This window comes from Tursiops truncatus, chromosome 3 (genome assembly GCF_011762595.2).
Source record: "Tursiops truncatus isolate mTurTru1 chromosome 3, mTurTru1.mat.Y, whole genome shotgun sequence".
In the NCBI taxonomy this organism is placed as follows: Eukaryota; Metazoa; Chordata; class Mammalia; order Artiodactyla; family Delphinidae; genus Tursiops; species Tursiops truncatus.
The window spans coordinates 64,381,052-64,407,163 of NC_047036.1; the positions used below are offsets into that span (position 1 = coordinate 64,381,052).

Genomic DNA, 26,112 nt, shown 5'->3' on the forward strand with positions numbered 1-26,112 from the left:
CTCAAAACAAATCCTGGATCTAGTGTATTTGTTGTACTTTTCTCACTTGTAGATCAGTTTATTCATTCATGAATTAATATTCCATTAGAAGATATAATATCTCAGTATATTTGTAGCATATATTTTCCAATATATAAATTGATAAAAATACTAAAACATGTTTATTCTATAGTAGTGGAAGTTATTATCACTGAAAGCCAATGATTTTAGTATTTCCTGAGGAAACCTAGATTTAAATGTGGTTATCTAAAATGTTGGCTACCTATGAATGCCAACATTCTAAACTTCTGATAAAGCATAGAAGTATAAAAGGAGAAATAATATTTCTTAGATATTAAGATGAAACATCAATCTATCATCCCATTTTAAGCAAAAACATGCAATTTCATTCAGTGTACATTAATTGAATACCTACCATTTGTCAGATGGCTCTATTTTGCGTTATAATATCAACACTCACGTTTTTAAAAAATGAAAGGCAAACTGTTTTTCATTTTAATTAAACTTGCATAAAATTTTAATACACAATGTTAGAGTAAGAGAAAAAGTTACCACCAAACATTTATCTTCTTTTAGTTTAAATACATATGGTTACAGGCAGATCTAGGAAGAAAGATTTGATCTACATCCTTTGACAGTCAATTATTTTAATGGGGAAGTTGCTCTTAGTACTGAAAGCTAGACATAGGATGTCACTATTGTTCTAATTAATTGCAGAATAGAAACTTGTTTTTGCAATAAAAAAGACTTACATAAAAAGAGACAAGTTTGTAAAACACACTCACCTATGCTTTTATAGAAATGTATACTACAATGTTGAGCAGGTTTACAAAAACAAAACAGAATTCAGTGAATTGCTGCACCTCCTTAGTGTTGTTCACAGATGCTATTTCTCCTGCAATTCTTGTTGCCTGGCAAGTATAGCTACATAATTTCTAGTATAGAGCACGATGCTTTAGTTTTCTGGTGTAATAGTAATTTCTAGGCTTGGCCTAAGGACACAAATTGAAGTGAACAGAATACTAGTAATTATCCATTTATTTACCCAATACAAAGCACTGGTATAGAGCACTGCAGTCCAAACTTCACTTTGTGGATCACATTTTTGAACTAAATTATCCATCCATTCTTCTGGGATTTATTGACAAGGGATAATTCCCTCCTTTATTGTACTGTGTGGACTCAAGCTTAGAGTACCATTTGGTACACCATGTTGATCAATAACAAATACTAGTCTGATAATAAACACTGAAGAGTTACACTAAATGGTACTCTAAGTTTTGTAAAAGAGCATATTTCTCAAACTGCCTAACTTGCTCATTTATATACGGTAGCAATAATAAATAATACATGCTTTGAAACTGTAAGCTAAATAAGAATCAAGTTTTGGGGATTAGAGCTTAATGTAGATGGGAGAAGTACCACATTTCTTGGGTTTCATTGCTGGAATTTCTGAGACTTGTCTCAAGTTTACTTCCAACTCATGAGACAAATTTATCTCATGACTTGAGGATCCACAGAAAGTTGTTGCTGGCTCTAACTCATAAGGTATGTATAATATTATTCTGGGGGTTTGTGACTGAATTAAAAAAGGAGAGCAAATAATTTAATTATACTAAGAACTACTACAAAGCATTAGTTTTGCTGGATTTGTGTGAATTCCCATTAGAATACCATGGAAAATCCTTTATATATAATATATCCACAATTATTTAGGGTTGACTTTTTATATTCTCTCTCTTGTAAAAAAGAAAGACATATACATAATATGGCTGTAAAATACTTCTAACTAAACTGAATACATAAGACTTTGGAGCAATGTAAAAATATTAATTATCATTAAAAGTATTTTTTCTTTTTACTAGTTTACTTTGTATGCTTTTAACATATTCTTTCACATATGTATTTTCTAACTGCTCTTAAATCATTTACTTTGTCAAGTGACTTGAATTTCAAGGTTTTTTGGAAGTGAAAACTTTACTTTTAAAATATTTTCCCAAATCACTAATATAATTTTTACCTGCTTTTTATAAATACAGTATATTAAATTTGGTGTTTTCAAATGAACTAAATTATGGAACAATTATTTGCTTTTCCAGGGATATATTAAAATGAACTTTAAAGAGTCACCAGGAAATCTTTCTTCATGTTGCTATATATTTGTCTTTGTTTAAGTCTCCTCTCTTGGACTTTCTGTTTTTATATCTTTCTACCTATAAGAAGGCACAAGTCAATCTGTGCCCCTTCCTCTCTGTGTTATTTATTTTCTCTTGTATATATGGCCAGCACCATTTCCCATTTTGCCCCTTCTCTTAAATGCTATTATATAATAATTGAATTTTAATAATAACTTTTATTCTCTAATTCCCTATTTCTGAATTTAAAGAACAGAGATGTATACTGTTATTTTATATTTTCCTTCTTAAATAAAAATCTGAAATAAAAGCTAGAAGAGTTCTTATTTTGACCTTAGTTATTATCACTAGTGGCCTCTGGTAGAAAAAAAAAGTTGTATATACTTCTGTAAGGAGGTTTCAAAACAATAGGCATAAAATAAAATTTTGCTTAAAAATAAAATTAAGATGCAATTGATTAAAACATAATTAGCGTTTATCAAGATTCTACATATTAAATAACTAACAGTTTTAGTTACTAAGGATGGTACAGAACCAGCTGCCTAACTATACACTGGGGAATTTTCCACCAATTCCATTTGGTGGAAAAGGAAAAAATACCTTAAGTATATGTAAAATTGTGAAGGTAATAACAGAGGAACTAAAATAGTGATATCCTTATTAGAAATTGGAAGGAGGATTAAAGGTAAGAGTAGGTAGGAAGAGACCAGGCAGAGAATTATTTGTCTTTACTATTAACACACTTATACTATTTTTAAGTCAGATATAAGTATTTTTTAAGAAACATTTAAAATGGTCATACAGTAGACTCCCTTATCTGTGGAGATAGATTCCAAGACCTCTAATGGATGCATGAAACTGCAATAGTACTGAACTCTCTATATATTGTTTTTTCCTATACATACATAACTATGATAAAGTTTAATTTATAAATTAGGTGCAGTAAGAGATTAACAATAACTAATAATAAAATAGAACGATTATAACAATATACTGTGATAAAAGTTATGTGAATGTGTTCTCTCTCCTTAATCAACTTCCTCACCTCTGCCAGAAATGCGGCAGCAGCTTCTTCAGCAGCCTTTCTAGTAATTTTTATATTTTCTGATCTATACCTATTCCTGCATCTGTGTAACCATCCCTTACTAGCAGTAAATGGCTTGGTGTCACTTGTTTCAGAGGATCTCTTGCTGAAGTCTCTGTAGAGGCTCGATATGCTTTCTGGCCCAACACAATGCTGTCAATCAGAACACGTTTTCTGTTCATGTCTCCCACCCACAAATTTTAATGCCTTTCCTACCTTAACTAGTGCTTAGCATGCACTGTGGGCATGACTTTTGCAGTCTGAGGTGTGAAAACTAGCACAGATTTCTTTTTCCTTTGTCACAATTTCACGGATAGAAGACTCCTTCTTACCATAGATCTTAGCAACCTCAGCATACAATTGCTTTTCTTTCCTTATTAAGTTGAGAACTTTCACCTTTTCACTTAAAGGAAGCCCTTTTCAGCTTCTCTTTGCCATATCTGAATTGCCTGCATCAGTACTATTGTGCTTTGGGGCCATTGTTAAGTAAAATAAGGGTGACTTGAACACAAGCACTGTGATACCACTACACTGTATCTGATAACCCAGACGGCTGCTAAGTGACTAATGGGTGGGTCAGGCTGGACAAAGGGATGATTCACGTCCCAGGCAGGATGTAGCAGGACATAGTGAGACTTCATCATGCGACTCAGAATGGTCCACATTTTAAAACTTATGAATTGTTTATTTCTGGAATCTTCCATTTAATTTTTTTCAAAACTTGGTTGACTGTGAGTAACTAAAACTGCAGAAATCAAAACCGTGGTTAATCAGGGCCCTGTAGTAGGTTTCCTGTCTTCACAATTTTAATGCAGAGCACAGTTAAATATTTTAGCTGTTGGTTGAAGACATGTTCTTTATTATACTAAGAAATATTTCTATGCCTAGTATTTTAAAAACAATTTTCAAAGATTAGGAATAATAAAAGAGACTTTGCCTTTTCATATTTGATGGGTATTATTTGGTTTTCTTTTTCTTTCTTTTTTTTTTTTTTGCGGTACGTGGGCCTCTCACTGCTGCGGCCTCTCCCATTGCAGAGCACAGGCTCCGGACACACAGGCTCAGCGGCCATGGCTCATGGGCCCAGCTGCTCCGTGGCACGTGGGATCTTCCCGAACCGGGGCACGAACCCGTGTTCCCTGCATCGTCAGGCGGACTCTCAACCACTGAGCCACCAGGGAAGCCCCTGGTTTTCTTTGGGCAAAGACACTTTGCCTTTTCATATTTGATTGGTACCATTTGGTTTTTCTTTTGGGATATAAGTAATTATATATTGATAGTTTTCTTAAACCATCATTGTATTTATGAGATAAGTCATGCTTGATCATCATGGATGATCCTTTTAATAGGCTAATGAATTACATTAGCTAATATTTTATTTAGGATCTTTACATCTATATTCTAAATGAGACAGGTTTAGAAAATTCCTTGCTGGATTATTCAAATTTAAGCATTAGGATTATGCTACCTTCTCAAAATGGACTGGATTGTAAACTCTTTTATAATGCCCTGAAGAAATTTACATAATATGGTGTTTATCTACTTTGTAAAGTTAAAGAATATGCAGTGGGTAAAACTGCCTGAATACAAAGGCAATTTTGGAAGTAATTATGGCCATTATTCTTTTTATATTTTCTACTTCTATTTACTTCAATTCTGTTCACTTATATTTTTCCCAGAAAACTTCATTTCATTGAGATTTTTAGTTTTATTCATATACACACCACTTTCATATGCTTAAAAAGGTCCTCTGTAGCAGCTGTGAGAGACTGCCAGTAGACCACAAACATCTGTTTCCCTCTTCTTGTATGGTAATAGAACTGTAGCCAGAGACCTGGCAGCCCAGCTACACTACATTGCTCAGTCTCCCTTGCTCTCACCAAGAATTAGGCTCTTACTAATGTGAGCCGAAGAGGTATGCACCACTTCTAGACTGCCTCCTACTTTTTAACTGGAGATCTAATTTCTGTCATGCCTACAAAACCAATGTCCTGAACAATGGCAGAGCACCCACTAGCCTTAGTCTCTGGATGACTTGTGGAGCACAGCCTGCCCACCTGCCCTGGACTGCCTTACTGAACTGCTGGCACTAGACAGATGATGACTTGTTTTCTCTCTCCTAAATTGAATTAGTGTTCTCATCATTATCTTTGCCAGGAATTGTTCTATTAGTTCCCTTTCTTTTTCTGTTCAATTAATATGTTTTCTTCTTTAAAAAATTATCTCTATTTTCCTTTTTTGTAAAAAAGGTTTCGTTCATTTTCAAAATTCTTAATAGATTAGTAACTAATTTATTTTCTTTTTTTAAATATAAAGAATATAAAACTGTAAATTTTGCTCTGAATTTACCTTTGATTGCATTTGCAAGGTTTGATGGTAGTGTTCATGATTTTTTTCCTAAATCATCCAATAGTATAATTTCGATTTCCCAAAGAGTTACTGGATATAACTGGAAACCAAAATTATACTGATTAAATGATTTAGAAAAAAACGAGGACACCAATATCAAACCTTGTAGATTTAACCAAAGATATACTTTAATTTACAAATGGTTGGAGGTTTTATTTTCCTTTTTAATTTCTAACTTTCCCAATTGTGTCCAGGTAAGATATACTATACAACTTCTGTATTTAGGAATTTGTTGAATAATTTTTTGTGGTCTAATCAATGACCAATTTTCATAATTTCCCAGGAATATTTAATAAAATATCCATGTTCCTGCTCTACATTTTTATCCATTTGCATAATATCTTTATATTATCTCTAATTTTTGTCCCCTTGCTCTTTCAAATATATATAATACCCTATTATTGTTGCTTGTCCATTTCTCCTTTCTTTTTCATGTTTAATAATCACTGCCTTGAATCTATTTTGCCCAAAATTGAGATTGCAAACTCAGCTTTTTTGTGTGTTCATATATCAAATCATCTCCCGTCCATTTATTTTTAAACTTTATGCTGTATTTTATCTACCTGTTTCACTTGTTAGCAGAAAAGCACCCTCATATGCATCTAATGAGATGTCCTTTAAAATTAGAAAAAAGAAACTTTTTTTTATCTTAAGCTTTAAAGGTACCAACGTTAAGACAAACAATATCGTTTATGTTTCTTTATGAAAAATGAAGTTAGCTTTCTCTTCCTATTCTACATCTCCCTCTTCCATTTCCTAACCCTTACTATAAACATCTGGAGTTTTAGGCATAAACTTTTTGTTTTCATCGTCTCTGCTTTCAGTAATAATTTTTGACCTCTACATTCAGTTTTACAATTATACTTTCAGTATCAAAAACAACTCCAATTTTGTCTAGTTTTTTTTCCCTATCAGTTTAAAACAATAACATAACTGTGCTACTCACGAGTTTTAATTTTTATATACTTCTTAGTTGGCTAGAGGATGTATGAATATCATTTTCGAAATCCTTATATGTGCAAATGTCTTTTTTTGACTCTCATAAAAACTATAGACACCACCATTGTCCGGTATTTACTGTTCCAGAGAAGTCTGATGCCATCCTGATTTTTGTTCCTTGGGGTGTAATCTGTTTTTCTCTTCTAAAGATTTGAAGAATGTTTTCTTGATATTTATAATTCCCAAATGTTTCCATTCCATTTCTAGGTACTGATCTTTAAATTTCTTGCCTAGAGTGAGATGAACCTTTTCAATGATCATACGTAGGTTATTCTTTTCTAATGCTAGAAAGTTGGGGGGAAATCTTTTCAGTTAATAGATGTAAAGCAAAGATCTGGCAAACCTTAAAGGGTCATTCTTTGCAAATGTTTTTAGCAACTAAGTAAATAGTTATGATATTATTGATAACTTGGGAAATATGCTTAGGAATCTTGATAGGACAGGATTTTAATAGGTTATTAGTGGCATGGGAACCTGGTTGGTACACTTGTAGAAAGCACACTTCATGTATATATCATGTGCTATAAAAAAATTAATAAGTTTTAACTAAGTAATCCTTCTGTTCAGACACTATCCAAATATAAATCCTGAACTATGAGAAAAACAGTATGCATAAAATATGTTCACTGTCATATATTTATAGTAAGAAATATTCGAGGTAACCCCCAAATTCAGCAATAATGTAATATTTCTATAAATTGTAGCACATATAAAACATATATGTGTCTAAACATGATAGAACATGTTTCAACTATTAAAAATCATAGTTACAGGTGGAATTATTTGGGAAACATAGGAGTTTATTTATGATATAGTGCTATGTAAACCATGCCAAATATAGAATTGGGTGTATGATTATAATTATGGAAATGGTAAAAAATAATCTACCAAAGATGGTGGGTGGATACATAAAATTAACTGTTAGAATGATATAACTGATTGATTTTTTAATAAAACATTCACACACTTTCTGAAGTTTCATATTTCTAATATAAATAAAAATTATTATAGATTAAAAATACACACTGCCAGTTTTGTCAATAGCTATAAAACAAGACCAAATGCTAACTTAAGACAAACCTAATCCCTAAAATTTAAGGTTAAATAAAATGCAAGTATTTCTAACTTAAAAAAAGAACTCTTATTTTAATAAGACATGAAACATTTTAATTTTCAGACCATGAAGAACCAGTTTTTCTGTTTTGGAAAGTTAGATCCTAGAAGTAATCTAAAAATCACTTTCATTAATCCTGGGCATTTATTAGCATTGTCTTCACAAGTTCATTTTTAGAGCCAGAGCCACATGCTTCTATCCTAGCCCACTCCACTCAGTCACCCTCTTAGAGTCCAGAGAACCAGCATCACTGACTATTGTGTACTTTTAGGCTTGTTTTAGAAATATTTTATATGTGCTTTCACAAAAACAATTATCCAGAGTATAGTATTCAACCCTTTAGGCTTCCAAAACAGGGACAGACCCAGAAAGAGCATTAAAAACAAAATTATAAGTAGCCCCTGAGCTCCTAGAAACATAAAGTGTAAAAGAGTTGATCTAAGTATTACAGCTTGATGTTTGCCATGCAGAAGAAAAAGAGTGCTTTGATTGGCTGGTAAATTCTACAAAATGTTAACTTTTTCATATGAAAGCCAAGAAGCGTGGGAAATATGACAGGCAGCAGAAGCGAAGCAGCTACAGGTGCTAAAAAATGTTTTAAATGCAAGAGAAATGCAAAAAGACCCTGATAAACACAGTGATTATTTCATTGCTAAAGAAGACTTTAGCAGGCAGCCTTTAATTTAGTTGTTAATTTTCAAAACAGCAGTTTCATGGTTCAGAAATCAGGTTCCCTGAATTCTCTACTCAGCTTTAATCAGAAAAGGTAGATTATAAGAAAAAGGGCTAACAAATTGGTAGATTTAGTTAGGTGAGGGGTATTTGGTGTTCATTGTACTATTTTTAAACTCTCCTATAGGTTTGAAAATTTTCAAAATAACATGTAGAAAAAAATATAATTGAAATAAGCTAACGAAATGAGGCTCCAATCTGCAGTAATGTAGAGAAAAATTCAGCTTAAACAAGTGCTAAGACTGTACTTCCCAAGATGAATTTAGGGACTCTGCACTACCACATGAACTCTTCTCCACCTCCGTATTTTCAATAAATTAAATTTAAAAAGAAAGAAAGAAAAAGGGCTGACATAAAGAATTTGCTCTGGGACAATTAAGTTCTAGGTGATATCTTCACTTCTGTACATGCATCCCAAATATTAGGTACCTACTATGTTCTAAGATGCACAGATTCATTCTGATCACAAAGAATTTTGAAGCTAGTGCAATTACTCCTCAAAATTATGAGTTACTAAGGAAACTCATATAAATAGCATATAAAATTTTCTGTTTAAAAATGAAACAAAATGGGGATATTTAAGACACCATTTTTAGCATTCATATAAGTTCAGGGATCAAGAAGCACTTACTGTCTTCATATGAATTTCAGAGGTTGGGCAAATTGTTATTACAGCATTAAGCCTGCATTATGGCCACAAAGTCAAACTATAGGCCTATCTGTGAGCTTTTCCATTAAACACCCTCTCCCCACCCCAATCCACAAACTAACATTTTAGTCAAACATTTAATAAAAATAACCTTAAACAGTATTTCATAATACCATAGTTTAAAGGAAAAACAAGGAAAAGTTGTTAGAAATACTAGTGTTGTTACCCTCTTTCACAAGTTTTTAACAGTTATAGATTCTAGTCATTGCCCTACTTTTTCCTTTTTGACCTCAAAGATGGAAGCCTTTGTCTCTTTTCTACACTATTGATTCAGTATAAAAATCCCTAAGCTTCTAGTTGTTTGGGGTCTAGATATTCTTATTGGTAAGAGAAACTGGATAATCAGAATCATCCCTTGGCAAAAAATTGTTTTCCTCTGTGGTAGGCAGAATAGCCCCCCAAAGATATCCATGCCCTAATCCCTGGAGCCTGTGAATGTGGTGGTCTCTAGAATCTGAGAGCAGCCTCTGGCCGACTCCTACAACCACAAGGAACTGAATTCTACCAGCAACCTACATAAGTCTGAAAGTGGATTCTTCTCAGAGCCTTCTAGGAAGAACCCAGCAGGCCCAGACCTTGATTTCAGCCTGGTGAGACCTAGAGGAGAGAAAACAGCTTAGTCAACCCAGACTTCTGACCTTCAGAACTGTGAGATAATAAACTTTTAAGCTGCTAAATTTGTGGCAGTTTGTTAAGTTAGCAATAGAAAACTAATACACCCCTCCCCCAAAATTACTATTTCATTTTGAAGAACATTTTCCATGGGGCATCTAGAAACTAGGGAACTCTATGTGTCCTTAGAGGTTAGTGTACTTGCCCTGTTGCACAGTGCTTGTTTGCAAATACTATGATTTTGATTAAATCAACTGTCCTTCTGATTAAAAATGAACAAAAGTATCTCCCAGGTTTAACAAAGCTTACTTTTGTGGTATTCTTGGTCTCACAAATCTCACAAAATTTCCCTTCCACAGTTAAGAGTAGGGAAGCATAGTGAGAAGAATGGCACACGAAGCATCTTTTCTTCAGCTACAACTGCCTGCCGGGACTCTAACTCTGCCTTCTTCTTATCCACAAAGGAATAACTCCTTAACTATTAACTGAAGGCTCCACCAATCCCATCTAGATTCCAGCCAAGCTAGCTCCTAGGATAGGGAGAATACAAAGAGAACTGAAACCATAGTTTAGGATTCACCATCATGTCAACTTTTCTAATGGTCCCTGACCCAGTACACTGATTGAAAGAAACTAGGATCCTTGTACCAGAAAAAGGTCCATTTCTTACTTCCTTTTGCTGGGCTTTCAGTCCCAGTTCCCATCTAATTAGCATCTCATTGCCTTAGAAACAAGAGGAAAACATTCTATTGAGTTCTTTCCACATATTAATTCTGAGGGAGTACATTCTGCCACTGGACTTCCATTTCCACAGTCGAGTCATCAGTATTTGCAGTTGGATTCCCTTGACACCAACAGTTCATCCGTCTAGATCTCTACTCGTTATTTCTTGCCATGCCCCCTCCCCTACCCCCATGCATAGCTTTTTGCACCTGCAGAATATTCCCATTACTCATTCTCTAGTATCCTAATGATGACCATTTGCACATATCTAAGCCTGTTACCTCCTATCAGTCTCTAAGACCTCCAAGGCACATCTACTAACCTGTCCTGACCTCCTCTCAATGGTCTGCTGTGCACCCTCTCTCAATTGTTTCCTCTGTCATCTTACAATGGCTTTGTCTTAGAATCCAAGGGACGCTTATTCTGATTGCATGACCAAAGAAACTCTATTTAAGAAGTTCTTTTTTAAAACTTTGTCATAGAACAAATTACAGTCATGGAAGTATAGCTCTGTATCAATAGCAAGAATCATTGTAATTTTTGTTTGTGTATTTAATTTTTCCAGGGAGAAGATAACCATTATATACTCATCTTTTAAAAAGTCACATCCCTTATGAGTCAGTTAAAAAGTTTACACAAAAAAGGCACACCTTCTCTGAAATATCTTTTTCTCTTTTGTAATTTACAGCTTCTATAGGAAGAAATTTAAAGTCAGTAATTCTGAGTTTTTTCCTTTAACAGCATTGTTAGCATGGACCCGAAACAATATACACCTAATACAACAAATTTCTAAATGTTCTTAAATTTTACCTAGAATGAACAGTTCAAATATGCTTAAGCAGAAATTTTAATAGGTGTAAAAAAAGGAAATTTAAATTATTTCACTGCATCACAATATTTTAGGATGATTTCCATACAAAGATTAATTTTTAAAGCTTCAACATTTATCTCATATCCTCAAAAGTTGTTACTATGAATAAAAAGAGAACTTGAAAGTAACTTGAACAGAAATATTGTTTAGTTTTAAAAGGTGTTAGTTACTGTTTTCTTGAAAGTGGCATAACAGATGGATTATAAAAGTCACAAAATGAAAATAATAATAAGATAATAAATGAAAATATTTGTTTATATTGCCTCCAAACTAGAAACAGGGGCTAAGCCACTGAACCAGTTTTCTAAATCTTTATTAATATAAAGTATAACTTGGCTTAATTCTGCCACTGGGTTTGGAGGTATTTAATTGCGGCCACAGGCAAAACAACATGTTAGCACGTATAAACACACAGGTTAAGGGATACCTGCAAAGGGTGCTTTTATATCTGTGTAATGTTTTGGTAGGGAGATAATCTAAAAAATACCTATCAAAGATTCTAAAAATAGTACCTATAGGGCTTCCCTGGTGGTGCAGCAGTTGAGAGTCCGCCTGCCAATGCAGGGGACACGGGTTTGTGCCCCGGTCCGGGAGGATCCCACATGCCGCGGAGTGGCTGGGCCCGTGAGCCATGGCTGCTGAGCCTGCAGGTCCGGAGCCTGTGCTCCGCAACGGGAGAGGTCACAACAGTGAGGGGCCCGCGTACCGCAAAAAAAAAAAAAAAAAAAAGTACCTATATACAGTTAATTAGACTAAAAAATGAGAAATTCAGCAAATAACTGGTACTCTCTACTAAAACAGGGAAACAAAGGTAAAGAAAATCATGCTAAAGATTTACTTTAATTTAAAAAGTAAATCTCATGGGACAGTGGTTAAGATACATTTGGCCAAACTTGATCTACCATTTTTTTCTAACCTTCAACTGCAATGCTCTACAGTAATCACTGATGTTCACTGATATAAAATATGTAAGATATTTAGCTATCAGAAAAGGATGGTTAAGTACAGTTTCAACATAAAGAGCTAGTATGACTTCTTTTAAAAATAAAAATACGAAATCTTACATTACAAAGTGGTAGTAGGCTCTAGAGTATGCCAACACCCCTCAAAACATCTGAAATTCCTTTTAGGGAACTGTGTGCCTTCAGACACTGTACCACATTCTTTTGGATACTCTCAAGATAAGAAACTTTTATCCTTAAACAAGATAAAATTTGCTTTTTGGAAGCAGGCAAAATTCATTTGGTATAGTGTTTTGTAAATAGTGGTTAATAAGGATTAAAAAATTTGAATTAAAAATTTTTAATAGCCCTTCCACATAAAATGGCTTTGAATTCAATTGCAAAAATTTGAAGTGTTTAAAGTGATGACATGATTGAGACGTTTTAGGTTTATTTATATTTTTTAAATCAATTTTTTGACCTCATAATTTTCACTCATTAGTGCACTTGTTATCCAACAAATATTTGTGCCCACTACATGTCTGATACTATACCAAGTAGACCTTGTTCTTGTTCCTAGGAGCTTATGATCTTAGAGGGGGAAACAGACAATTACACACATATTTATTTACCAGAGTGATAAATGCTAGAAAAAGAAAGGAGGAGATGTACTTTAGAGGATTATAGAACATTTCCTAGAAGTAAAATTTAAGCAGAGAGCTGAAGAAAGTGTTGGTGATCAAGGGGCAAAAAAGAGAACGAAGTGAGAGAGTGGCATGGACTTATATACAATACCAAATGTAAAATACATAGCTAGTGGGAAGCAGCCGCATAGGACAGGGAGATCAGCTCGGTGCTTTGTGACCACCTAGAGGGGTGGGATAGGGAGGGTGGGAGAGAGATGCAAGAGGGACGGGATATGGGGATATATGTCTATGTATAGCTGATTCACTTTGTTATAAAGCAGAAACTAACACACCATTGTAAAGCAATTATACTCCAATAAAGATGTTAAAAAAAAAAGTGAGGCAGCAGAATTAAATTATTACAAACTAAAAGAATTAAAAAGTAAAGACCTTAGGGTGGGCAGGGTAGTGACAGAGTATAAGAAATATTAAGGAAGGTCAGTGTGGCTGAATCAGTGATTCCAATGTGTGGTATGAGAGATGAATTTAACTTTATCATAGGACCAATACAAAGTCAACAAAGTGTTTTGAGAAAGAAGCACATGATCATCAGATCTATTGTTTTAAATAGGTAACTCTGATAGCCCCCTTGAGAAAATGAAATAGAGGGGGCAAGAGAAGATTCCTTCTGAAGTAGCATAGTGATATGTTGAGGTGTTTGGGCAGCAGTGGAGAAGAAATGTGAATGGATTCAAAATGTTTTAGGGCTTCCCTGGTGGCTCAGTGGTTGGGAGTCCGCCTGCTGATTCAGGGGACACGGGTTCATGCCTGGTCCGGGAAGATCCCACGTGCTGCGGAGCGGCTGGGCCCGTGAGCCATGGCCGCTGAGCCTGCGCGTCCGGAGCCTGTGCTCCGCAACGGGAGAGGACACAACAGTGAGAGGCCCGCGTACGGCAAAAAAAAAAAAAAAAAAAAAAAAAAAAATGTTTTAAGGTAAAAAAGTGTCAGGATTGATGAAGGCCAACAGAACAGGAGTAAGGAAGTAGGACATGTCATGGATGACCCAGATTTCTGGCATAAGCATCGCTAGGATGCAATGAGATAGGTAGCATTGGATGTGCATCAGATTTGGAGGGAAGAGTGCAAGGAGGGGAGGGGAGAAGCATCCGTTCAATTTAGAACGTGTAAGATATTCAGCAAGAACATTTATTTACTAACAACTGGGCCCTTAGGGAGTACTTCCAAAAAGGAAATTCCACACCCCCTAACTACTTTAACAATCTTACTGACCTTGAATTTTAAACCCACTTCTTTTCATTTAAGTCCTTCTTTTCCATTTTTCTTACATCACAGAGAAAACAACTGACCACTACCTTAGGCATGTACTTATAGCAATATATACCTTCATTAGCAAATGATGAATAAGAATTTATGGTTTCTGTAACTCTTGCATAAATTCTCTTGTAGTACCAACCATATTACATTGAGATTTTCTCTGTTCAGTGTGAAAATACTTAGCCCTATATGGTCAGACCTATTTTCCTCTCTTGTATACTCAGCGCTGAGCTGTGCCTGGAGTGTGGTCAGTAAAAAATGGCTGAACTGAATCCATGCTATTATGATGACATGCTTTGTTCTGGCTAAAGTAAGTGTTATGTCATTTACAGAATTAATAAATATCTTAAATCGAAACTAGCCCATGTTCTTTTATGTCAAGCAAGCATATCAAGTTCCTGGAAGACAAGTTGACAGAAGTCAATGTAGCTGGCACTTGCTTTGCTATTTTCTAAATAGGCTTGGACAGTTTTAAAGGACACTGAAGTGAAATAAATTATACAATCTTCATGTTAGCATTCACTGTAGGTGATGAACATGAATCAATGGTGCTATTACATGGGAAATGTCAACTTATTTTTAGCATCATTTCATCTGAATAGTAATTTGACTACTGTAAGATGACCACATAATTCATTTTCAAGATCAAGTTCTAATATATGGTTGCCAATCACATATCGCCATTAAGTTAACTTCATTTTAAACACCATTTTGAAAATGGATCCATAAAATAACCATTTATTTCATTGTGAAATCACTACTGGTGATTACTCAACTAGATAAGACTAGATGTTTTGTCTAAAAATAAAAAGCATCAGTAGATAAAAAGAGGATCTCAAGAATAAAAGGAATGATTTACAAGCAAGTTATAATGATCCTTAATGCATCTAGCAGTATATTTTTAAAATACATATAGCAAAACAGGATTACAAAATTACAAATCCATCATCACAGTGAGAGATTAAGAGACCTCTCAGAAACTGATATATTTAAACAAACTAAAACTTAGATTTGACCATAATTAACAAGCTTGATTTAATGGACATTTATAAGACCCAGCTCCCACAGATAGAAAATACATTTTTTTTCCAAACACTCTTAGGATATTCATAAAAAATTGATCATAAACTAGGCCACAAAGAGGCATAAAAAAGCCAAGAATATATATGATATAGATTATATTCTTTGAACACAATGCAATAAAATTTGAAATAAAACTTATTATTCCAAACTGTATACTTTTAGAAACTGAAAATACATACTTCTAAATATATAAAATCACAATGGAAAATTGTTTAGATTTGAACTACAAAAGCCCTCCATATCAAAACTTGTAAGGTATAGTTAAAGCAGTACTTAGAGAAAGTTCATAGCTTAAATATATATATTAGGTGATGGGAAAGGGTATAGAAATATTAGATGTTTTAGATTTATTACTGCACAGTAATAAATATAGGGAACTTATTTTTGCTCCATTTGAAATTTACAAACATATTTATTATGTTTCTTTTTTTTGTGTGTGTGTACGGTACGCGAGCCTCTCACTGTTGCGGCCTCTCGCGTTGCAGAACACAGGCTCCGGACGCGCAGGCTCAGTGGCCATGGCTCACGGGCCTAGCCGCACCGCGGCATGTGGCATCTTCCTGAACCGGGGCACGAACCCGTGTCCCCTGCATCGGCAGGCGGACTCTCAACCACTGCGCCACCAGGGAAGCCCATATTATGTTTCTATTTTAGACTTGGTACTTGAAAGATGTAGTTGAGTAAAGTGGCATGTAAGATTCTATTCTTAAGCTTATTGCAGAAAAGAAAAAGTAAGAAATAATTATTTAATAGTGTAAGGTAATGCATATAATCAAGTATAATATGTAATGGTAAAAACATAGCTATGGGGTAAAACCAACTATATTGTGTGCATTCTAACCCCCGAAATTGCATTGAAGTGGAAAGTAAAGAGAGATATAAGGAAACAAATACCATTTAGGTTGGGGAAGAAGTTTTCATAAACTGTATTGTATTTCATTGCCTTGGCAAAATACTACATATTGCTTATATGTTTGTGAGAAACATGGGTATTCATACCTAAGTTGAGGTACCACCACCTATCCCCCACACACTAACTCCCTGATGCAGCTCTGATAAGGTGATCCCCAGAGAAGTCTCAGTCCTTTTTGCAATATCCAGGAGACCAGTATCTCACCAAAGGCACAGGTAATTCAGAACACAGCTTATTATAAGTACTATAGGAACTCACATTAATAGGAAAGCAACCAACCATTGGATTAACTTCACGGAAGATAATCATGGTTAAGCTGAATCTTGAAGGAAAGTTAATTGATAGAAAGGAATAAAAGTAAATAAATAAAAATTCAGCCCAGAATAAGAACATGGAAAAATGCACAAAGGAAGCAATGAACTACAGAGAAACTATAGAAGATAGGAAATTAGTCCCTCCCTGGTAATCAGGGGAAAAAAGAGTTGTATATATGAGCTAGGACCAGTTGCTGGGAATTCTGGGAAATATATCAAGATATATTTGATTTAATGAGTAACAGAGAGTTATTATATGTCTCAAAGATATGAAGCAACTCAGTAACATGATGACAGTGATATTTCTTTGGCAGTAAAAAGAGGAAAGAAGAACAAGTTAAAACTGAAAGCAGTGATACCAGTATTTAAAATAACCCAGGTTTTGGGACTTCCCTGGTGGCGCAGTAATTAAGAATCTGCCTGCCAATGGAGGGGACATGGTTTTGAGCCCTGGTCTGGGAAGATGCCACATGCTGCGGAGCAACTAAGTCCATGTGCCACAACTACTGAGCCTGTGCTCTAGAGCCCGTGAGCCACAACTACTCAAGCCTGAGCACCTAGAGCCCATGCTCCATGACAAGAGAAGCCCCCGCTTGCCGCAACTAGAGAAAGCCTGTGCGCAGCAATGAAGACCCAACACAGCCAAAAAAAAAAAAAAATTTATAAAAAAATAAAATTATCCAGGTTTTCAGCTGGAAAAGTGGATGGCAGAAATGGTGATACAAAGAATGAACACAGAAGAGAAGCCAGGAGAGAAACAATCAATTCAGGTTTCAGACAATATAGTACTATGGTTAAAAAAACAAAACAGAAGAACATGGATCCTGTGTGACACTGGTCAGTTACTGAAACTCTCAGAGCAATGGTTCCTACTTCAGAAAAAGTGCATAATAATAGTACCTATCATATAGATTTGTTGGAGGAATAATGAGTTAATGCATATAAAGCAGTTAAAATGATACCTGACACAAAGTAAGGGATCAGTAAATATTAGCTATTGTTTCTCTCATTATTTATTTCTAGTTTGAGTTGATATACAAGTAGAGGTGTTTGAGAGTCCAGTGGGGAAACACACAACTGTAACATGGATGAAAGAACAAAGCTGGATAAATATCTTTGGTATTTTTCCCATCCTCATTCCATTGCCATTGTCAAAATTAAGTCTTCCCTCATCTTTTATAAAAGACTGTTACAATAGCCCCGTTTCTCTCCTGTTCCTTTCCCTTAGGTCCACATTTAAGGCTGCCAATAATCACCTTTTTATAAGAACAGATGTGCTCCTATCAATTCTTCATATGAAAACCTTAAAAAAAAAAAGAAGGTACCTCATGTCCTATAGGAGAAAGCCAATTACTTGGTATAGTGTAATGTATAAGTTACTATAATCATTTGAGTGTTTTTCTCTCATTTGAGTCAAAAAGTTCTCAGTTAAAGGAGCTTTGCCTTATCAATCACTAAATCTCCTGTGCCTAGGTGCACAGAAAGTGTTAAAGATATGTTCACTAAAAGCTACATAAATATATATAATGGTAATTTTATGGTGCTAAGCTAATATTGGCAAATATAGGCTCTCAAAAAAGAATTTTGAGGGAATAAACCAGAAAGTTTTAGAAGGCAAGAGAGGAGACAATTTCAAGTGGAATATTAAAAATGTTGAATGACACATTGATCAAAAGTTTTAGGAAAGGAAAAGATACTTTCACTTCAATTAAGACAATTAATTATGAACTTATATATCAAACACTGCAAATATAACTAAGACATGATTACAGCTCTAAAGGAATAAATATAGTGTAAAGTGGGAACTAGACACACTAATAAGAAAGAGAAATTCACAAAGAGTCCATCTGGGGAGTTTAGAGAAGTCTTCTTGGAAATTATTATTCTGAAGCTTAGTGTTGAAGTAAGTAAGAATTAACAAGGCAAAGAAATATAATTACAGTTAGGTTGTAGTGTGAAAGCTATAGTACAAGGTGTGAAGAAGGAAGGAAGTTGCTAGGAAATACAGGTAGTAGCTAAAGACTACTCATTTAAAAATCTTAGCTAAGAAGGACAGTTCAGAAATCATAAGGTAGTTTAAAGGAACAAGACAGTGAACTGGAGGTTTTATTTAGATGGGGAAAGTGTGCAAGAAAATGATAAATCAGGAGAGCAGGACCTCTAAGAGATGAAGAAATGAAATTTAAAGCATAGTTTAGAAAGGGAAGAAGTACCTCTCTTCTGAGACAGCAAGGAAGGACAAGATTATCATCATCTACTGGTAAAGAAAGTAGAAATTAGTTGAGGTGAAAGCAGTATATCATGACGTTCATTCCAGATGGTCTTGGTCCATCTTGGTCTTCTCTGTCAAAAAGGATATGAAGTTATCGGCTATTTTGAGAGAAGCTGAAATTGAGCACATTTGGAAAGGAGCTATTTGAAACAGTTGCTATAAAAAGTAAGCTGTCAACTAATGAGTGAAGAGTAGTATTTCCAGGAGTATAGAGGGCCAAGATTATGTTGGGAATGTACATCTGAAAGGACAAAGTCTGTTTGATAAAAAGAATGTTCCTTAATACAAGGGAAGAAGTGATAATACAAAGACAAATCTGAAAAATTAATAGGGAACTCTGTAAAGTAGTACTCATTAATTTTTGCTTTAAAATGACATCTTCAAACTACAACCTTCCTAGTTCAAAATTCTGGTAATTGATTAATCAATGATGTGCACAGTCCAAATCAGCAATAATTTTCTAAGTTTGAGCTTTTTTTTCTTAAGGAAAAGCATATTTCAGATATTGTAACCTCTAGAGCATCACTAAAAAAAGTAAAATAAAGAAGTATACCTAACAGCGGAGATAAAATGGAATATCAAAAACTAAATACTAAAAAAATCAGAAAAAAAGTCAAATGTAAAGGAAAAGAAGGACAAAGATTAGATGGGACAAATAGAAAACAAGATAGTAGACAACCCCAAAATACAGATCATTACACTAAATGTAAGTGGTCTAAACACTGCAATGAAAAGACATAGATTTCAGAGTGGGTAATAAAACAAGATCCGAACATGCTATTCCAAGAAACACACTTTATATATAAAGATACATATAAGTTAAAAGTAAAGGCATAGAAAAGGACTTACCTTCAAAGATTGTAAGAAAGCTGGAGTATCTATATAAATATCAGATAGATTAGACTTCAGCACAAGGAATATCAGAGATAAAGAGGAACAGTTTTATAATAATAAGAGTAAATGGACCAAAAAGACAAAACAATCCTAAAGGTACAAGCACCTAGTTAATGAGCTTCAAAATGCAAGAAACAAAGATTGTCAGAACTGAAAAGAGAAATAGACAAGCTCACAATTATAGGTAGATAGAAATTTTAACATTTCTCAATGTTTGATAGAATAGGTACAGAGAAAATCATAAGGCTGTAAAGGAATAGAATAAATCTGTAAGTCTACTAAATTTAATTGAATATAAAATACTACACTCAACAATAGTAGAATACACATTCTTTTCAATGTGTACTCTTGAAGCATTCACCAAAATAGACCATATGCTGGGCCATAAAACAAGTCTCAATAAATTTTAAAAGAAAACATACAACATATGTTATCTGACAGCAATGAAATTGAATTAGTAATTAAAAACAAAAAGTTATTTAAAAAAACTCCATACATTTAGAAATCAATATTCTTCTAAATAATATAAGCATAAAAGAAGAAATTACATGAGAAATTAGAAAATACTTTATACTGATTGATAATAAAAATAGAATATATACAAATTTGTGGATGTAGCTAAAGCAGTGCTATAGAGTTAATGTATTCATTAAATATTAAATAAGAAAAGATGATTTAAAATCAATGACCAGGGCTTCCCTGGTGGCGCAGTGGTTGAGAATCTGCCTGCCAATGTGGTGGACACGGGTTCGAGCCCTAGTCTGGGAGGATCCCACATGCTGTGGAGCAACTAGGCCCGTGCGCCACAGCTACTGAGCCTGTGCGTCTGGAGCCTGTGCTCCACAACAGGAGAGGCCACGACAGTGAGAAGCCCGCACACCACAATGAAGAGTGGCCCCCGCTCGCTGCAACTAGAGAAAGCCCTCGCACAGAAATGAAGACCCAACACAGCCAAAGATAAATAAATAAATAAATAAATTTAAAATCAATGACCAAAACTTCCATGTTAAAAAGCTAGAGAAACAAGGGCAAATTAATGCCAAAGTATGCAGAGGAAGGAAACAGTGAAGACAAAAGCAGAAATCAATAAAGTAGAATATTTTTAAAAAGAAAATATAACCAAAAGCAGGTTCTTTGAAAATTCAATAAAATTGATAAACCAGACTCAAGAAAGTAGAGAAGACATAAGTCACCCTTACCAAAGTATAGTAATAGTTATCTTACTGACATGAAAAGGGAATATTATGAATAACTGTATGCCAATAAATTTGATAACACAGAAGAAATGAACAAACACCTTGAGAGAAAAAAATGACCACAACTGACCTTAAAAAAAATAGAAAATCTAAATATCTCTACATCTAATACATAAACTGAATTCTTAAAAACATTTCCACCAACAAAATTCTAGACCTGCATAAAAAGATCAAGTACACAGGAGGCTTCCAAAAAGTACCTAGAATAAATAAATTTAGTATGATCAAAGGATATAAGGTCAATATACAAAAACTGATTAAATTTCACTATGCTATGAACTGATAATCGCAAAATAAAATTTAAAAAACATCAACAATCACATCAAAAAAATAAGTACTTAGGATAAACAGAACAAAATAGGTTTAAGATCTGTACAGTGAAAACTACAAAATACTGCTCAGAGAAATTGAAGACTTAAAGAGATGTGACATGTTCATGGAATAGAAGACTCTATATTTTCAAGATATCAACTTACCCCAAATTGAGCTATAGATGCAATCCCAAATCAAAACCACAGCAGGTTTTTTATGTAAAATTGATGGGTTAATTCTAAAGTTTATACGGAAATGTAAAAAAATTAGAATAGCCAAAGAAATTGGGGGTGGGGGGGAGAACAAAGTTAGAAGACTCACACTAAGTGATTTCAAGACTCCCTATATAGCTACAGTAATCAAGATGATGTGGTATTGTGTAAGAACAGATATTTAGATCAACTGGACAAAACAGAGGCCAGAAATAGCTTCAAAGTTGAATGGTAATTTGATTTCTGACAAAGATGCCAAAGTAGCTCAATAGGGGAAGGACGGTCTTCAACAAATTTTGAGTAATTAATCTTAAACTCTCTTTACCTCAGTTTCTTCATTTAAAAAGTAGGAATAACTAAGAGTATCTATCTCAATTATGCTAGTTTTAATGAAAATTAAATGATTTACTATATGAAGTGCTTGGACTGTTGGGCCTGGCACATATTAAATGTTCATCTAGTCAATAAATTTGTATCTTTAAGTGGAAAGTAGGTGGGAAAACTACAAAAATTGCCTAGAAAAATGATTCTAGGATGACACTTTTACATGAAATAAAAATTAAGGCAAACATGAAATTTTGTTTCTTTGTAAGATTTAGAAAATTGTCTTAATTTTTGTGTGTGTCTGTTGTTGGGGTTCTTTGCCACTGTTATCTTTTTATTGAAGTATAATTAATTTACAGTATTATATTATTTTCAGATGTACAGTACAGTGATTCAGCATTTTTACAGATACTAATTATTAGTTATTAATAACTAATAATGTATTGCATTAATATACTCCATTATTAGTTATTACAAGATAATGGCTATAATTCCCTGTGCTATACAATATATCCTTGTTGCTTATCTATTTTATACATAGTTTTATTTCTTAATCCCATTTTACTAATTTGTCCCTTCTCCCTTCCCTCTCCCCTTTGGTAACTACAAGTTTGTTTTGTATACCTGTGAGTCTCTTTCGGTTCTGCATATATATATTCATTTTTATTGTTTTTTAGATTCCCCATATAAGTGCTATCATACATAGTTGTCTTTCTCTGTCTGACTTATTACACTAACCATAATATTCTCTAGGTCCATCCACATTGCTGCAAGTGGCAGAATTTCATTCATTTTTATGACTAAGTAAGAACTGTCTTAATTTTTAAAGCTTTACCTATGTGTTTAATTCTAACACAGGACAGGAAAAACTATCTTATTTTCAAAAATTGTGGTATTATTGTAGCACTGATATCTGTTCTAGAAAAGATTAGATTCATTTTCTGAAAGGAATTTTTAAAAATTGAAAATTTTCAATTGTCAACTTTCTCTAAAGAAATGATGGGTTGAAATTAATATCTTGAACATGTTCCAATCTCACTGGGCTTTGCTGACTTTATTTGTTAATAAATAAATCAAAGTTGTATTATGAAATTTTTAAGATCAACACCTACATGTTATTTACCCAAAAATATTCTTAACTATCAATGTATTTATTTCTCTTTTCACTGAAGGTTGGATAAAGGACAATGCTGATGAGATCTACGTTTTCAGAAACTAGGCCATAAATGACATCATTAACTCTAGGCAGATATTTTGAAATGTCAGTGATCACCATGAGAATCAGAAGGCAGCCTATTTAGGGATTAAAATTTAGGGATAAATTAGGAGTTTGGGATTAACAGATAGATACTAGTATATATAAAACAGATAAACAACAAGGACCTACTGTATAGCACAGGGAACTATATTCGGGATATTGTAATAACCTATAATGGAAAAGAATTTAAAAAGAATATATACATATATATAATATATAAATGTTATATGTATAACTGAATCACTTTGCTGTACATCTGAAACTAACAGAACATTGTATATCAACTATACTTCAATAATAAAAAATCATCATCACTACTTATATGACTCAAAAAGCAGGGCATTGAGTCCTTTCAATATCAAGGGTTATATGTTTGTTCTCTTCAATTTTACAGGCTTTATTCTAAAAATAGTAGGAATTCAATAAGTATTCGGTGGATGGAAGAATAAATGAACATATTTTATGGCTTATCATATCTATCCTTGAGAACAGATGATGTGTACCTGAGAAGAATGTATTTTTTCCTTTTGTTGGTTGGAATGTCCTATATATACACCTCAGGTTAATCTGGCCTAAAGTATGGTTAATGTAAACATTTCCTTATTTTTTAACTGCATCTATCTGTTGCTGGAAGAGGAATACTGAAATCCTCTACTATTAGTATTTGATATATTTAGGTGCTCCAATATTGGGTGTACATATATTTATGACTGTTATGTCTTCTTGATGAGTTGAGCCTTTTGAGAGTATATAATGACCTCCTTTGTCTCTTGTTACATTTTTGGTTTAAAGTCTATTTTCTCTGATATAAGTAGAGCTACCCCTGTACTCTTTTGGTTTCCACTTACATGGATTATCTTTATCCATCCCTTCACTTTGAGCTTGTGCGTGTTCTTGAAGCTGAAGTGAGTCTCTTGTAGGCAGCATATAGTTGGGTCTTGTTTTTTTTTTTTAATCCATCCAGCCGCCCTGCCTTTTGATTAGAGAATTTATCCATTTACATTTAGAGTAATTATTGATACGTAAGGACTTACTATTGCCATCATATTAATTCTTTTCTGGCTGTTTTGTAGCTTCCTTTTTCCTTTTTGGCTCTTGCTGTACTCTTTTGTGAGTTGGTGATTTTCCATGGTGGTATCCTCTGATTCCCTTGTCTTTATTTTTTGTGAGTCTACTATAGTTTTTTGCTTTGTGGTTACAACTGACTTATGAAACATCTTATACATATAACAATCTATTTATGCTGATTCAAAACTCTATCCTTTTATTCCCCCCCTTTCTGTTTTTAATGTCACAATTTGCTTCTTTTTATACTGTGTATTCATTAACAAATTATAGTAGCTATGATTATTTTTATACTCTTGTACTTCAACCTTTATACCAGAGTCAAATGGTTAACATATCAATTACAGTATTAGAATTTTCTGAATTTGCCTCTCTATATCTATATCCCTTTATCAGTCTGTTGTCTATTTTCATACTTTTTATGTTACATTTTTTCTTAATTGAAGTATAGTTGAGTTACAATATCATATTATTCTCAGGGGTACAGAACAGCGATTCAGATATATATATTACATATATATATATAATATATATGTAATATATATATAATATATATATATTCTTCTTCAGATTTTCTTCCCTTATAGGTTATTATAAAATAATGAGTATAGTACCCCCACCCCCACCCCTCTTTCCCCTTTGGTAACCGTAAGTTTGTTTTTTACGTCTGTGAGTCTATTTCTGTTTTGGAAATAAGTTCATTTGCATTTTTTGTTTTTTTTAGATTCCACATATAAGCGATACATATGATATTTACCTTTCTCTAGGTCCATTCATGTTGCTGCAAATGACATTATTTCATTCTTTTTTATGGCTGAGTAATATTTCATCATATATATAAAGCACATCTTCTCTATCCATTCATCTGTCGATGGAGATTTAGGTTGCTTCCGTGTCTTGGCTATTGTAAATAGTGCTACAATGAACACTGAGGTGCACGTATCTTTTCAAAGTATGGTTTTCTATGGATATATGCCCAGGAGTTGGATTGCAGAATCATATGATAGCTCTATTTTTAGCTTTTAAGGAACCTCCATCCTGTTCTCCATGGTGGCTGCACCAATTTATATTCCCACCAATAGTGTAGGAAGGTTCCTTTTTCTCCACACCCTCTCCAGCATTTATTGTTTGCAGACTTTTTGATGACAGCCATTCTGACTGGTGTGAGGTAATAGCTCATCGTAGTTTTGATTTGCACTTCTCTATTAATTAGTGATGCTAAGCATCTTTTCATGATGTGCCTTTTGGCCATCTGTATGTCTTCTTTGGAGAAATGTCTATTTAGATCTTCTGCCCATTTTTTTGATTGGGTTGTTTGTTTTGATATAGAGCTGCATGACCTATTTGTATACTCTGGAGATTAATCCCTGTTGGTTGCTTAATTCACAGATATTTTCTCCCATTCTGTGGGTTGTCTTTTTGTTTTGTTTATGGTTTCTTTTGTTCTGCAAAAGCTTTTAAGTTTAATTAGGCCCTATTTGATTATTTTTGTTTTTATTTTCATTACTCTAGGAGGTGGATCCAAAGAGATATTGCTGTGATTTATGTCAGAGTGTCCTGCCTATGTTTTCCTCTAGGAGTTTTATAGTATCTGGTCTTACATTTAGGTCTTTAATCAATTTTGAGTTTATTTTTGTGTATGGTGTTAGAGAATGTTCTAATTTTATTCTTTTACGTGTAGCTTTCCAGTTTTCTCAACACCACTTACTGAAGAGACTGTTTTTCTCCATTGTATATTCTTGCCTATTTTGTCATAGATTAATTAGCCATAGGTGTGTGTGTTTATTTCTCAGCTTTCTACCCTGTTCCATTGATCTACAGTTCTGTTTTTGTGCCAGTACCATACTGTTGTGATTACTGTAGCTTTGTAGTATAGCCTGATGTCACGGAGCCTGATTCCTCCAGCTCTGTTTTTCTTT

At 33.9% G+C, this 26,112-nt stretch overlaps 1 protein-coding gene across 10 annotated transcripts in view; it reads right to left on the minus strand.

Annotated features, from left to right (window-relative positions):
* The window catches only part of SSBP2 (single stranded DNA binding protein 2), a 298,141-nt gene that overhangs the window by 90,923 nt on the left and 181,106 nt on the right, over nt 1–26,112 (minus strand). The window lies entirely within an intron of this gene.